At 42.1% G+C, this 16,477-nt stretch overlaps 1 pseudogene; it reads left to right on the top strand.

Moving 5' to 3' along the window:
* The window catches only part of LOC123486155, a 104,677-nt pseudogene that overhangs the window by 13,270 nt on the left and 74,930 nt on the right, over nt 1–16,477 (top strand).

The raw sequence follows: 16,477 nt of genomic DNA, 5'->3' as shown, positions 1-16,477 counted from the left end.
TTGTAACGCCAGGGTAGTGGGTTCGATCCCCGGGACCACCCATACGTAAAAATGTATGCACACATGACTGTAAGTCGCTTTGGTTAAAAGCGTCTGCTAAATGGCTTATTATTATTATTACTAGCACGCACCGCTAACTAGCTAGCCATTTCACACCGGTTACAATTACAATGCACTGGGAATATCTCACCACCCTAATGTTAGTTTAGATAGTTGTGGTGTGTTGGCGCTCTAACCAACATATACAAAAAATCTGGACAAGTTTAGATTTACAGATTATGTTCTGGAAGAAGTAGAGAAATTAATCTTAAGTGAAAATATAGTTAAAAGCCAAGTAACACTAGGCATTATTTGCCTCTCTGATTCCTGATAATGTAGTTTGGCTGTGAAACAGGCCATTAAACAAGACACCTGACAGTGTGTGAGCCTCCCCTGCGCTCCGCTGCCATGGCGCTGTGGTAAATTTACAGCCACATAACTCACACAGTGAATCCTCAAGGTGATTCCACCACCGTCGTGCCCCACTAACCAGAGACCAGACACAGGACCAGACACAGGTGTTTGCTATGGGAATCAGTAAACAAGATATAGAGCTGTCGGGTCTGCCTGGGGTTGATGGGGCTGCTGTGGGGCTGAGGTCTGGGACACTGGCCCGCTGAGGTGATCCATCTCACCACCAGGAGGGGGTCACTATGATCTACTGTACCTTTACAACAACACTCTGAGCAAAAGCTCCCCCAGTCTCCACAAGCCCCCATACAATTCCTCACAGCAGTGGAGCCCTGAGCCACATCCATGTCCACCCATGTGGGGACCATCACCATCTCTGTGGGGCGACAGACAATGGGAATTGGGGGACAGCCATATTACTCAAACACCACCAGAACAGCCATATTACTTTTCGCATAAGGAAAAGTTGTTATGAGTTCTGGTCGACTCCCTAGTGGTGGTGTCCTGGTGAGGCATTATGGGAGAATGATGAGGCTGTTTGTAATCAGTGGGAGATGGGATGGAGCTGGCCTGGAAGTGTTTCAGTACAGAAAGGAGTGTGTTTAAAAGCTAGACTTGTATCAAAGTGAATGCATGTAACTGTTCACTGACTGTAATTGATTTATAAATGCTGTGTGTGATGGCTCTAGCGTTCTAGCCTGCTCTACATAAATAGATAGAACTCTGCTTCACACTCCCAAGGTTACCCACTGACACGTTTATGAGGAAATAAACACTTTATATATTTTGGGTATTGAAGTCATTGCAATTTGTGGCAGTGTTGCGCATGTTGTGCAAGCATAAAAATCACATATAAATCACTGAAATTCTTCATCCAATTTGTGAATCAATAAATACAAGGTAGGTGTAGAGAGACGCTGACAGAACAGCAGGAAGCCTTTTGTGTATCCCAATGACACCCTATTCCCTATATAGTGTACTACTTTTGACCAGGGCTCTGGTCAAAAGTAGTGCAATACAGTATATAGGGAATTGGGTATAGGGTGCCTTTCGAGACGCAGCCTTGGACAGCTCTCTGACTGATGCATGTGATTATGAGCAGTTATTGCTGTTGGAGGAAGTGATGAATTTCATACAATGGACCTTACATTTCTACTTAACTGCTTTCCTGTTGACAGCAACCTTGAGTTGGCGTCTAATTCGGAGAAATGTATCAACATAAGCAGCTTTTAAACAGCAATTAACTTTCTGAAATCGCTGTGAAGTAAATCATGCACACCAAATGACAAACAGCTAACAAAGAGATGGGAGTAATTTATTTAAAATGGTGTTCTATGACCTCATTTGGGGCGTTCAAATCTTTCACACCTCTTCCGCTTCTGCAGTAAGAAAGAAAAGGAGACATTAGTGATGTATGCTGCCATTAACATGACATAACACCTGTTATTACCATTTCTATGGCAATGTCAACCACCTATTCACCACAAAAAGGGTATCTTTTTTACAACATGTAATGTACGTTCATGGGTTTTTTACTTTACCTTCCAGAACTCCAGCCAAAGTGCCAAGAGATGTTTTGTCAGTATGGCTGCGTCATTATGAGAAACGTGACGTTCTGCTTCTGTGCAGACGGCCGAGGTGGAGCAGGATGGTCGAGCCTGCAGAGGTAAGGACTGACAGCCAACAAGGCTATTCATCTAAATCAAAGGGATGGGTGGCAGATATTGACAAACTGATGACAAAAAAAGAATGGTAGCTCTATTAAGTTCGACAACACAGTAAGTAATATTTGGATCATTCTGGAATAGCTGCTACATGGACGCACATATATTGTAAACTGTATGTGTGAAGGTGGCACTTTTAAGGTGTTTTTTTGGGGCCACATTAAACTAGGTTTATGTATTTAGGTCATGTTTGAACTGCACTTAGTTTGGAACAACTTCTTGCACCCCTCACTGTAGATCACGACGACTGCACAGTATATAATACATGTAGCCAGACCTGTATGAACACCTATGGATCATATAGATGTAGCTGCACAGATGGATACATCCTACAACCCAACAGAAGGTCCTGCAAAGCCAAGACCGGTAAGATAAATGATGTATCATGGCTTTAATATGCAGCATGTCTTTGATGCAGAGATTTCATCTCTAGAATGTGTTGTACCAAGGGTTTCCATCTATGAAGGGTTTCCATCTAATCAATATTACATTTTACATTTACGTCATTTAGAAGACGATCTTATCCAGAGCGACTTACAAATTAGGTGCATTCACCTTATAGCCAGTGGGATAACCACTTTACAATGTTTTTTTTAATATTTATATTTATTATTATTTTATTTTTTTTGGGGGGGGTAAGGGTGGGGTAGAAGGATTACTTTATCCTATCCCAGGTATTCCTTAAAGAGGTGGGGTTTCAAATGTCTCCGGAAGGTGGTGAGTGACTCCGCTGTCCTGGCGTCGTGAGGGAGCTTGTTCCACCATTGGGGTGCCAGAGCAGCGAACAGTTTTGACTGGGCTGAGCGGGAACTATATATGAATATGAATTTAAGTTTTAAGTATAGCCGACCTGTAACATGGCCTGAGCTATTTAATGTCTACATGTCTTTGCTGTTCTGTGGTACTTTGCCCTTTAGGGCCAACATAATGTGATGATTCAACCAGGTAACTTTACAATAGTTGCAGAAAATACAAGAGGGTTGTTAAAGGGATAGTTCAGGATTTTGACAATGAAACCCGTGATCTACTTCCCCAGAGTCAGATGAACTCATGGATACCATTTTTATGTCTCAAGAATCCAGTATGAACGTATGGACGTCTGTGGCATCTGATAGCATGCTAGCAGTTACAATAGACTTCCAGTCATTGCGCTAACACTAGTTTGCAATTGTGTTAACATTAGTTAGTAACTTACTTCAAACTGCACACAGAGACATAAAAATGGTATCCACGAGTTCATCTGACTCTGGGAAGAAGATAAAGGGGCTTCATTGACAAAATCCTAAAGCATCCCTTTTAAGACATAATCTTTGAAGGAAAGGATTTAACGAGAGGGAACCCTGATTTATGACTTGCATTACTTCCATTACTCAAGTACCGTGTGAGCTAAACTTTCCTTTGAGTGGTAAATCACACTCTTCATGGGTGAATAGAAGTCCAGGCCATGCACACTCACTCACACATACACAAACACACACACACACACACACACACACACACACACACACACACACACACACACACACACACACACACCTCCTTACATTTCCCATACTGTATGTCTCCCAGGTCAATAACAGTTGTAAAACACCTGGTGACAATCCTTTGTTTGCTTTCCTGCTGGATCTACAGTAGTGGGCTATCCCTTAGTAAGAGATTTACAGTAGTTGTCTTTCCCTTTTGAAATAGTCCATAAACAATGGAACCTAAACAGTGACTGGACATTAGCAGTAATTGTGAAAGCGGCAGTAAATTCAACGTCCCAAACTAGCTGAATAGTGGAATGCTAGCATTTTAACATGCTGCTTGCACAGTAATGGCCGAAGCTACATAGACATCTGTAAAAGCTTGTCTATAACAACTTGTTATAGAGAATTAATCAGAGATTTTTGGAAACAAATAAATTTTTACCTGATGGGTCATTAGCAGCAAGCAAGTACTTATTATAAGTATCCTTTAATAATTTATGTATGGATACTAATTTCAGTCTCTCTCTTTCTCAGATCCTGGGGACAGACCACCTGTGTTGCTGATTGCAAGTACAGAACATATCACAGTGACACACCTCAATGGGTCTTCTCTACCCAACCTAAAGCCATTGGATACTAATCAGACGATTCACACATTGGATTTCTATTACAAGGAGGAATCATTATGTTGGATCTCCTCTACAAACTCCAACGGTCAGCTTTGGTGTGCCACCATGACAAAGTTAAAAGAGTTTTCACAGATGCGAAGAGTAAGGATAGGAGAGAATCTAGAGAGTAAGTTTCACTCTAAATTATGTATAAATATTTCTGGATGTTGCTGCCCCAACAAAAATGTTTGCTCTTGTCACAATGTCTTTGTTATTATGTGCTTTTTTGTTATTTTGGTTGTAGATGTGGAACATTTTGCCATAGACTGGCTCACAAGAAACATTTACTTTGTGGATAGAGTAAGTGAAAGAATATATGTCTGCAATGAACAAGACGACACATGTGTCACAATAGTCGATCTCGATCTTCAAAACCCTGGCGGAATTGCTCTGGATTCATTGATGGGGTAAGTTGAGAAATTGAGAAATGTCTTTTGTGCAAGGTTTTCCAGTCTTTAAATATGCCTCAGCTTGCCATCAGCTGCTGTACTGGTACCAACACTCTTTTTTGTTTGATTTAAGGTCATTGTAGTGGAACCATATGATATATTTTCATTTTCTAAAAGCAGCAACAGACACCACTATATTTACTTTCATATTCTACAGAATGTCTTTATTTTTTATTTGTTTACTTTAAATCAAACTGACTCTGCTCACAACATTTGACAACTCAATTTTAGCAGACCTGTATTCGTATGTGATGCAGCGCTGTACCAGTTGTCAAAACTGGAGTGCCACCTCCAGCTGATAAAGACACTTTGTGTGCATCCCAACTGGCACTCTATTCTCTACAGTATATAGTGCACCACTTTTGACTAGAGCCCTATGGGCCTTAGTAAAAATTGTGCACTTTATAGGGAATATGATGCTGTTTGAGACAGTCTATTTTAAGGCGTAGACTTCCAAACCCGTGATATTCCTGACTTGGATTTAAGTGGCTCCTACACCTTAGCAGTCAGTTGCTGTTAGGAGAATGTGTTATCCTCCTGAGCCACTCACTGCACTCACACGCAACAAAGCTGCTTTCACAACATCAAAGTGAGATGGGGTAATATTCCAGGAGCAATGTGTTGAATTATTGATGCGATATCATCTGCAAGACATTAGTTCTCCTTCGGGAGAAAATGACTCCCTTCTACTCCCATGATATCTGTCCAGATGACATCTGACAAAGGGAATTTAGACGAGTACTATCTAAGGATTTGATGTATTTTAAATGGGTTTCACTTACAGTAGTTAAGTGTTATAGTGCTGTGCTAAATGGAGTTGGATTGTAGAAATTAATGAAAAGCGAATAGAGGTATTGTCTCAGTCTGATTTGATCTGATACATTTGTTTTGCATAGACCAATCAAATGTTTCAAATTAGTAATTTTAGGGTTGATACATTTTTAATAGATTAATCATACTGGATCTTATCAAAAACAAGTGAAGGGTGAAGGTAAACTCTGCATGCAGACATTCTTCTGTTCTGAAGCTCAATGTTGAAAAGAGCCTTGATGCTGAAATAAGTCATTGGCATGGTGCATTTGGTTGACTGCATCTAGAATAGCTTTCTGATTGGTGGTATTGATTTCTTTAATTACAAAACACTACTTAACTGTTCGAATGAGCTTTCAAATATGGTTGAACGAAAACTACTAATTTGCAGCACAACATTGCATGTGACAAATTCTGTAGGTGACTGGCGTGTGAAATAAGAATCACAAGGAGGGACCGTTTCTATTGTGATTCCACAGTTGATTTCTCCACAACACCTTTTCCCTACTGTTTATAATAATAATAATAATAATATGCCATTTAGCAGACGCTTTTATCCAAAGCGACTTACAGTCATGCGTGCATACATTTTTTTTTTTTTGTGTATGGGTGGTCCCGGGGATCGAACCCACTACCTTGGCGTTACAAGCGCCGTGCTCTACCAGCTGAGCTACAGAGGACCACGGGACAGTTTATGGGACAGTGCACATTACTCAATGTTTCAGGTTCAACAATGTTAAAGTATCGGAGCTAGCAACAAAGCTAATTTCCATCTGTAGTCAAAAATGTAGGCCTACTGTACATTGATTCTCAATTGTGGTTTGATTCTGTAAAAACTGTTTTATACACTGGGATTCAACTTGCTTTTCAGGAAAATTTTCTTTACGGATTTGGGGGTATTGCCAAGTTGGAACAGTGCAATATGGCGGCACCAACAGAACCAGGATAGTGGAGAACAGAATAGAGAAGCCCACAGCTGTTACTCTAGACCTGGTTAGAAAGCTGGTCTACTGGGCAGATGCTGGCCTGGACTATATCGATGTGGTGGATTACAATGGGAGCAACCGGCACACTGTTATCCATGAAAGCTCTGTAAGTACAGCGTGTAGACAGTTGTTCTCCCTATGATCTTCCCATTTCCAATGTTCAATAATTCTTTGTTTCAGAGAAACCATATACTATTTTATCAAAGGGCATGCCAGTTGGTCTCACTTTAGTGGTACTTTGTGAGGGTTCAATAAGATAGTCCAAATGAACTACGCTTTTGTTAAGGAGTGGAGTGGATACTCTGCTGAGTGTGGACTTTCTCTCACCCTCCCTCTTGGGATTGTTCACTATGTAGTGTTGACCCTGGATACCTGCCAGGGGTTTGAAGTGAAGAAGCCATCTAGCTGTGTGTGCTAGAACGCTTACGTAGAGACAATGGTTACATCCCAAATGGCATCCTATTCTGGTCAAAAGGGGTGCACTACAGAGGGAATAGGGTTGAGAAAGACGCATCCAATGGCACTGTACATTCCTGCTACTGCTGCTGTATCCCCTTGCCACAGCATTTTCCAGTGGATTAGAATGGAGCGGAAGAGCAGGCCCAGCTAGCACATTTGGTTCCTTGGAAGTTGTGGGAACAGACATTTTTGGTTTCCCATTGGTTCTGGGAACGAAGCCATAAGTGAAAATTTTGCCTCTTCTGGGAACGTACATTTTTAGGTTGCAGAAAGGTTCTGAGAACATTTTACTATGGTTCCCTAAAAGTTTTCCTGGGAGGTTTTATTAACGTTTTGAGAAGGTAAATTATAGGTTATTTGAAGGTTATTAAATAACGTTCTGAGAACATGTTTCAAAAAGACTTTTAATAACACTGCTAGCTTAGTTTGGGTTAACTGTTTTGAACTCCAAGCACAGATAGGACACATGGAAATGTATTTGCTTAGGCATTAATCATACAAAAACATTTATTTTTTATTGTGGCACGGCATCAGTGACATTCAAACCTATGATCTTCTGTTCTCTATCCATGGAATTATTCCACTGTGCGAGCAGGATGGAGCTAGCATGCCATGTTTTTTTAACTCATACGAAGCTGTTCATTTTAGTCTATTCAAACAGACCCCATTTCAAAGGAAACAAGCACTCATTAAGATCAGGTGTGGCCAATTACACACCTGAACACACTTAACAAGATAGAGGATAGAGAGTTTTGTTGACGCTGAGAACGGAATGTATATGTTAAATAACATTCTCAGAACGTTCTTTGAACGTTACTAATGTTTTCTTGTGGTTTTTATGGAAAGTTTTCTTAATGTTCTGAGAACATTACTTTAAATAGAACCATGAGGAAACCTGTAGAAAACGTTATGCTGAAGTATTGAAATTCCCACAGAAAAACATTGTTTGTTCACATTCTCTGAACAATTTGAGAACATTACTTTAAATAGAACTATGAGGAAATGTATGCTGATGTACAGAAATTCCCACCTAAGAAACATATGGTTCTCAGAACGTTATGTGCTAGCTGGGTATCCTGCACCATTTCAAGAATGTTGTTGGAATCAGTGGAGGCTGCTGAGGGGAGGACGGCTCATAATAATGGCTGGAATGGAGTAAATGGAATAGCATCAAACACATGGAACAGTATTTGATACCATTCCACTCATTCTGCTCTAGCCATTACCACGAGCCCGTCTTCCCCAATTAAGGTGCCACCAACCTCCTGTGGTTGGAATATTGTATGTAAATTAACCATAGGACAACCACCCTCTCACCAAGCACTAAGAAACGTTATGTGCTAGCTGGGGGCAAATGTGTTTACCTGGGGATTAAGTTGAGATGAATGAAACATCAAAATAGCCTATCGTTGCTCTATAGAACTGTGCTCCTCCTTCCTCTTGTCACTACTGCTCTCTTTGTCTTCCAGTTGGAGCACCTCCACGGATTATCACTCTTTGAAGATTATTTGTTTGCAACTCGCACCGAGCCCTCTAAAGGAACAAAAGCGGACATTTTACAGATAAATCGATTTAACGTCACAGATGTTCAAATTGTAACCACGGTTGAGAATTCTGTGGGAATACGTGTTTACCAAAAACTCACCCAACCAACAGGTAAAAAGCAAAATATAGTGTTTCTTGCATGTTTAGAAGATAGCTGTGTGTGTGTGTGTGTGTGTGTGTGTGTGTGTGTGTGTGTGTGTGTGTGTGTGTGTGTGTGTGTGTGTGTGTGTGTGTGTGTGTGTGTGTGTGTGTGTGTGTGTGTGTGTGTGTGGACATATTAACTATACTTGTGGGGACCAGAATTCCCCACAAGAATAGTAAACCAAGAAAAATTTGACCAACTGGGGACATTTTGTTGGTCCCCACAAGGTAAAATGCTATTTCTAGGGGGTTTAGGATTAAAGTTAGTGTTAGGGTTAGAATTAGGGTTAGGGTTAGGAGATAGGGTTAGGGTTAGGTTTTTGGGTTAAGGTTAGGGTAAAGGTACGGGTTAGGGAAAATAGGATTTTGGATGGGACTGAATTGTATGTCCCCACAAGGTTAGCTGCGCAAGACTGTGTTTGTGCGTGTGTGTGTGTGCGTGTGTGTGTGTGTCGTGTGTGGTATCCACCCTCATGTCCTATCTCTCTCTGCAGTCAGGACTCATGCGTGTGATCCCGATCCGTCTGGAAGAAAAGGAGGATGCTCGCACATGTGTCTGCTCAGTGGAAGTTACAAATCCAGATCCTGTCGCTGTCGAACAGGCTTTGTACTGAGAAGTGACAGCAAATCCTGCAAGAGTAAGTTCATATTAGGACATATTATGTCATGTCTTGACAGTCATAGTGTCAGTCAGGGGCAAAGTAACTTCTAAAATTAGTGACAGCGCCCCACAAACCAAATGCCTGCAACTTTGTTCTAGTGCGTTCCTCTGTCAGGTCTACTGAACATCACATCTAGTCAACCCAAACAACATCTCATTCTCTGCATGTTACTAATGACTTCGTTTTGGTCAGCTTCAATGCTTCCCGTTAACTTTGTCTCAAGCATTGCTTTAGCACAGACTGGTTTTGGAGAAAGGGATTGATTGATTGATTTGACAAGGTCTAATCAGCATAACTAATTCTTGCTTTAATTTAGGTAATTGGAATTAGCTTATTCTCCTCGTCTTAGATAGGATACGTTTTGTCAAATGGTTTAATTTCCTGTGTTGGATGGAAGAAAAGCTAATCAAGTCAATTTAATTACACACTGGCAGGGTAAAGAAGATTAGTAGTTGATGGTTTATTTATGTCATCTTCATAACACTTCCTATGAGCACCCTCTTCATAATGCATTATAACCTCCCTCTGCAGAGCCTGTGAATGAGGTATTCCTGTTCTACGGACGAGGGAGACCTGGTGTCATCCGAGGCCTGGACCTGAATAGCAAGTCGGAGGCTGAGCACATGGTACAGATTGACAATCTTGTAAACCCACGGGCGATCGGCTTCCATGCAGAGACCAGTCACATATACTTTGCCGACACAACCAGCTTTCTGATTGGCCGACAAAGACTGGATGGGACCAATCGAAAAACGATCCTCAAAGATGGTCAGTGCATTCAGATGGTTCTGGTTGTTAGGTAAAAACTTCAAGTAACCTTTAGATGAGATATTCCAGATGTTGACAAAAAATAGCACCTTTAAGTTAATGAATTGAGAATCATGCCAACCAAGTTATGTGAGGATTAAACTCATGTGGACAGACGCAGGTAACATAGGATTGTATCATAGCATCCGTCAACAGACTGTGAGATGCGACGACTAACGAGGAACTCTGTTCCGGTGCGCAGATATTTTGGACAAATCACAATTTCACAGGTGTTCGCATCTTTCAAATTTTGGAAGGGTAGGGGACATTTGGCCCATGCTTTGGTTGAGAGTTTCCATTTAGAGGGGGTGGAAACTTCGCTAGTCTTGTTAGTATATTTACTCATACATCTCCCCCAGAACATAATCGAACATCTGACGCAGTTACGCAAGATATTAGTTCTGAGATTATGTGAGGATAGGAGTCCTACGTCTTCTTTACATACCTAGCATGTACCTGTACACCTCTGTACACAAATGAATCATATGTTATTCATACTTTGAAAGGTCTTAAAGTTGTGTCCCCGAATTAGGTCAATCTCTAATACCCAAAAGCGTTCTGTGTAAGCAGCATTATTTTTGCATGGCTGTTGTGTTGTGTATGATTAATATATCTGCTACAGTAGATTCTAGAACAATGCTTTGGGGTTTCGATTCCGTTAACGACGATCTGGAGACAGTGATAGATTACGCTCCTGCAGGGATAATCAAGTAGAGGATAACAGCAGGGTACTGTATGCATTTAATTCTGCCTCTTTTTTTCCCCCTCACATCCTGACCTAGACCTTGATAACGTAGAGGGGATCTCAGTGGACTGGATAGGGAACAACTTGTACTGGACAAATGACGGCTACAGGAAAACAATCAGCGTTGCCAGATTGGAGAAAGCTGCACAAACCAGGAGAACTCTGTTAGAGGGAGATATGTCTCACCCCAGAGCGATCGTGGTGGACCCTCTGCACAGGTGAACATTTATTTTACAGTTCACACCCTGATAAGGCCTCCTCATGTAGTGACGTTTCAGTAGATATTGGTTTGGACATAAGATGTTAGGACCCAATTTTGGTACTGTTTTGAGTAAATTGACTCTGGCCGGGAATCAATCCTATCAGTATCCACATTTTAGCACGCTTGACATTTAAAGGTAATTTTCACTTGAGACGACATATGCAGTGTTTACCTGAATGCGGTCTCCACAAATGCTGAAACATTGCCTTTAAAATGTGCATAGCCGACAAAGCGCGATTGGATTGAATCGCGGCCTACATCTCCATCTGAGGAAAGGAGCTGAGGTTGGACACTTTTCGGTTAGTTCATTATAAGAATGAGCTTAGAGGTGAGATGGAGACTGAAATGCTGTGAATTGCTGCTCTGGCAAAAAATTTAAGTAGTGTGTTGCTCTCTGGTATAACAGGCTTAACAGTGTCAGAGCAGCCTAGAGTGTCTGCTGCTTTTCGTGAACTTAAGAGTGATTTGATTTGATTTGATTTTCACACATTTGGTATCATGTCTTAAAAAATATACAGTATACCAAACAGGTTTGAGTTACACCCCCCCCCTACCTACCTTTTTGCCCTCAGAACAGCCTCAATTCGTCTGGGCATGGACTCTACAAGGTGTAGAAAGCGTTCCACAGGGATGCTGGTCCATGTTGACTCCAATGCTTCCCACAGTTGTGTCAAATTGGCTGGATGATTCTTGATACACATGGGAAACTGTTGAGTGTGAAAAACCCAGCAGCGTTGCAGTTCTTGACACAAACCGGTGCGCCTGGCACCTACTAACATACCGCGTTCAAAGGCACATTCACCCTCTGAATGGCAGACATATACAATCCATGTCTCAAGGCTTAGAAATCCTTCTTTAACTTGTCTCCTGCCCTTCATCTACACTGATTTGAAGTGGATTTAACAAGTGACATCAATAAGGGATCATAGCTTTCACCTGGTCAGCCTATTACATTTACGTCATTTAGCAGACGCTCTTATCCAGAGCGACTTACAGTTAGTGAGCATACATTATTTTTATAATTTTTTATATTTATCATACTGGAATCGAACCCACAACCCTGGCGTTGCAAACGCCATGCTCTACCAACTGAGCTACATCCCTGCCGGCCATTCCCTCCCCTAGACAACGCTGGGCCAATTGTACGCCGCCCCATGGGTCTCCCGGTCGCGGCCGGCTACGACAGAGCCTGGATTCGAACCAGGATCTCTAGTGGCACAGCTAGCACCGTGATGCAGTGCCTTAGACCACTGCGCCACTCGGGAGGACATGCCTATGTCATGGAAAGAGCAGGTGTTCATAATGTTTTGTATACTCTGTGTATATTTGGGCTAAATGATCTACCTCTCTATGCTAAACCATCGTATTGATAATTCATTTTTTCTGGTTTTCAGCTGGATGTACTGGACAGACTGGGAGGAGGATGAGGTGAACGATAGTGTTGGCAGGATAGAGAAAGCCTGGATGGATGGATCCCACCGGCAGGACTTTGTCACTTCAGACATACTGTGGCCTAACGGACTCACTCTAGACCATGGCGCCAGTAACATGTACTGGTGCGATGCTTATTATGACCACATAGAGAAAATCTCCCTCGATGGCACCCACAGAACGGTTAGTAAATGAGTGAGTGTTCTTTTCTACTGATTAAGACTATACCATCAACAAATATGTTTAGTTACATTTGAATATGTACATTTATTTTCAATATTTGTATGGTTGCAAATACATGACTCCATCAAAAAAGTTGCTTTTAACTGTGAATTATTGTCTAACATGTTCTTTGTTTCTTTTATCCAAAGGTGGTGTATAACGGCAAAGAATTAAACCATCCCTTTGGAATTTCCCTGCACCAGAATTCCGTTTTCTGGACCGATTACATGAACGCCTCTATTTTCCAACTGGACTTGCAGTCAGGGCAGGTTGCTCTAATGAGAAGTGAGAAACCCCCTCTTTTGGGCTATCTGTGTACGATGCTCAAAGGCAGCAAGGTAAATACACGATCACACTATATCATTGTCATGCACCAAAACTATTTAAATACAAGACTGGCTCACTTTTTTGGAATATAAATATATCAGAGACTAGTGGATATATAATAATCATTATGTACAGTACAGGATCCCTGTGTCTCTCAACCCTGTGAAACCAGTTTTTTTCATCAAACCTGATGAGATGGTGAACTGAGGGGACCTTCGATGAAATTACAACACTGAAAATGGCTGAAGTGCTAAACTTGGGCTTTGCTCCAGCCAGGGGGTTTGAAATGCATGACAGTTAATAAGTCATAAGATTCTCTTTAGATTTTTCCCTTTTAGCATATTTTATATGCCACAACTCTGGCACTCAGGCTCCTTACAGTAGGGGGTCAGGCATATTTTAGTCTGTCTGGTGCAACCCTTCTCTAACAGCCAAACCTCATAGCCATGGAGGACGAGTCATAAACAAAGAAATGATTGACTCAATGAGAATTTTAAGCTGAGGATGTCCTCAAATGTACACCGACTCTAATCCTTTAACAGCTACTTATAGTTACCCCAGGCCATGCTTTCAGACTCAGCTGCACTGGGGTTGTCATGATAACAGTCATTGGTTGGCACAGGGAAGCACCTGTCTGTCCTGTCTCTCAATACTCCAAAAGGAACGCTGAACTCAGCTGGGTGCCACTTACCTCAGCCTTCACAACTTCTTCATATGCCTTATTTCACCTCAGACTTCATCCCTCCTTTTTACCGCTCTTCGTATCCCGCCACTCCAAATAAAGTTTCATCTACTTCAAGGAGGACGCCAAACGATCCGTCAGACACAGTGTTCCGTTTTCATCTGTTGATGTTGTCGCTCAGACTTTTAATAGCAGCGGGGTTTGGATGATTCTGCCTTTGGCTGAGTCATGTAAACAGTCTCTCTGACTGGCATGCGAATAGGGGAATAGGAATACAGACATAAAGCCGTTTTATGAAAGTTTTGAATAAAGTATTTGGTATAATAGCGTCATTGTAACTAGAATCATATACAGTGCATTCGGAAAGTATTCAAACCCTTTGACTTTTTCCACATTTTGTTACGTTACAGCCTTATTCTAAAATTGATTAAATTGTATTTTTTTCCCTCATCAATCTATACACAATACCCTATAATGACAAAGCAAAAACAGGTTCGTAGTAACTTTTGCAAATGTATTAAAAACAAAAAACGGAAATATCACATTTACATAAGTATTCAGACCCTTTACTCAGTACATTGTTGAAGCACCTTTGGCAGCGATTACAGCCTCAAATCTTCTTGGGTATGACGCTACAAGCTTGTCACATCTGTATTTGGGGAGTTTCTCCAATTCTTCTCTGCAGATCCTCTCAAGCTCTGTCAGGTCTCTCCAGAGATGTTCGATCGGGTTCAATTCCGGGCTCTGGCTGGGCCACTCAACGACATTCAGAGACTTACATTTACATTTACATTTTAGTCATTTAGCAGACGCTCTTATCCAGAGCGACTTACAGTTACATGTGCATACATAAAAAAAAATATTTTTCATACCCCCCGTGGGAATCGAACCCACAACCCTGGCGTTGCAAACGCCATGCTCTACCAACTGAGCTACATCCCCGCCGGCCATTCCCTCCCCTACCCTGGACGACGCTGGGCCAATTGTGCGCCGCCCCATGGGTCTCCCGGTCGCGGACGGCTACTTGTCCCAAAGCCACTCCTGCATTGTCTTAGCTGTGTACTGAGGGTCGTTGTCCTGTTGAAAGGTGAACCTTCGCCCCAGTCTGAGGTCCTGAGCGCTCTGTAGCAGGTTTTCATCAAGGATCTCTCTGTACTTTGCTCTTTCCATCTTTCCCTCAATCCTGACTAGTCTCCCAGTCCCTGCCGCTGAAAAACATCCCCACAGCATGATGCTGTCACCACCATGCTTCACCGTAGGGATGGTGCCAGGTGTCCTCCAGACGTGACATTTGGCATTCAGGCCAAAGAGTTCAAACTTGGTTTCATCAGACCAGAGAATTTTGTTTCTCATGGTCTGAGAGTCTTTAGGTGTCTTTTGGCAAACTCCAAGCGGGCTGTCATGTGCCTTTTACTGAGGAGTGGCTTCCATCTGGCCACTCTTCCATAAAGGCCTGATTGGTTGAGTGCTGCAGAATGTTCTCCCATCTCCACAGATGAACTCTGGAGCTCTGTCAGAGTGACCATCGGTTTCTTGGTCACCTCCATGACCAAGACCCTTCTCCCGATTGCTCAGTTTGGCCTTGCAGCCAGCTCTAAGAAGAGTCTTGGTGGTTCCAAACTTCTTCCATTTAATAATGATGGGGGCCACTGTGTTCTTGGGGACCTTCAATGCTGCAGAAATGTTTTGGTACCCTTCCCCAGATCTGTGCCTCGACACAATCCTGTCTCGGAGCTCTACGGACAATTCCTTCAACCTCATGGCTTGGTTTTTGCTCTGACATGCACTGTCAACTGTGGGATCATATATAGACAGGTGTGTGCCTTTCCAAATCATGTCCAATCAATTGAAAATACCACAGGTGGACTCCAATCAAGTTGTAGAAACATCTCAAGGATGATCAATGGAAACAGGATGCACCTGAGCTCAATTTCGAGTCTCATAGCAAAGGGTCTAAATACTTACAGTGGGGAAAAAAAGTATTTAGTCAGCCACCAATTGTGCAAGTTCTCCCACTAAAAAAGATGAGAGAGGCCTGTAATTTTCATCATAGGTACACGTCAACTATGACAGACAAAATGAGAAAAATAAATCCAGAAAATCACATTGTAGGATTTTTTATGAATTTATTTGCAAATTATGGTGGAAAATAAGTATTTGGTCAAAAACAAAAGTTTCTCAATACTTTGTTATATACCCTTTGTTGGCAATGACACAGGTCAAACGTTTTCTGTAAGTCTTCACAAGGTTTTCACACACTGTTGCTGGTATTTTGGCCCATTCCTCCATGCAGATCTCCTCTAGAGCAGTGATGTTTTGGGGCTGTCGCTGGGCAACACGGACTTTCAACTCCCCTCCAAAGATTGTCTATGGGGTTGAGATCTGAGACTGGCTAGGCCACTCCAGGACCTTGAAATGCTTCTTACGAAGCCACTCCTTCGTTGCCCGGGCGGTGTGTTTGGGATCATTGTCATGCTGAAAGACCCAGCCACGTTTCATGTTCAATGCCCTTGCTGATGGAAGGAGGTTTTCACTCAAAATCTCACGATACATGGCCCCATTCATTCTTTCCTTTACACGGATCAGTCGTCCTGGTCCCTATGCAGAAAAACAGCCCCAAAGCATGATGTTTCCACCC

This window comes from Coregonus clupeaformis, unplaced genomic scaffold (genome assembly GCF_020615455.1).
Source record: "Coregonus clupeaformis isolate EN_2021a unplaced genomic scaffold, ASM2061545v1 scaf1036, whole genome shotgun sequence".
Lineage (NCBI taxonomy): Eukaryota > Metazoa > Chordata > Actinopteri > Salmoniformes > Salmonidae > Coregonus > Coregonus clupeaformis.
Note: the sequence above shows the minus strand (reverse complement) of the source record. Positions and strands in the feature narration are given on the sequence as shown.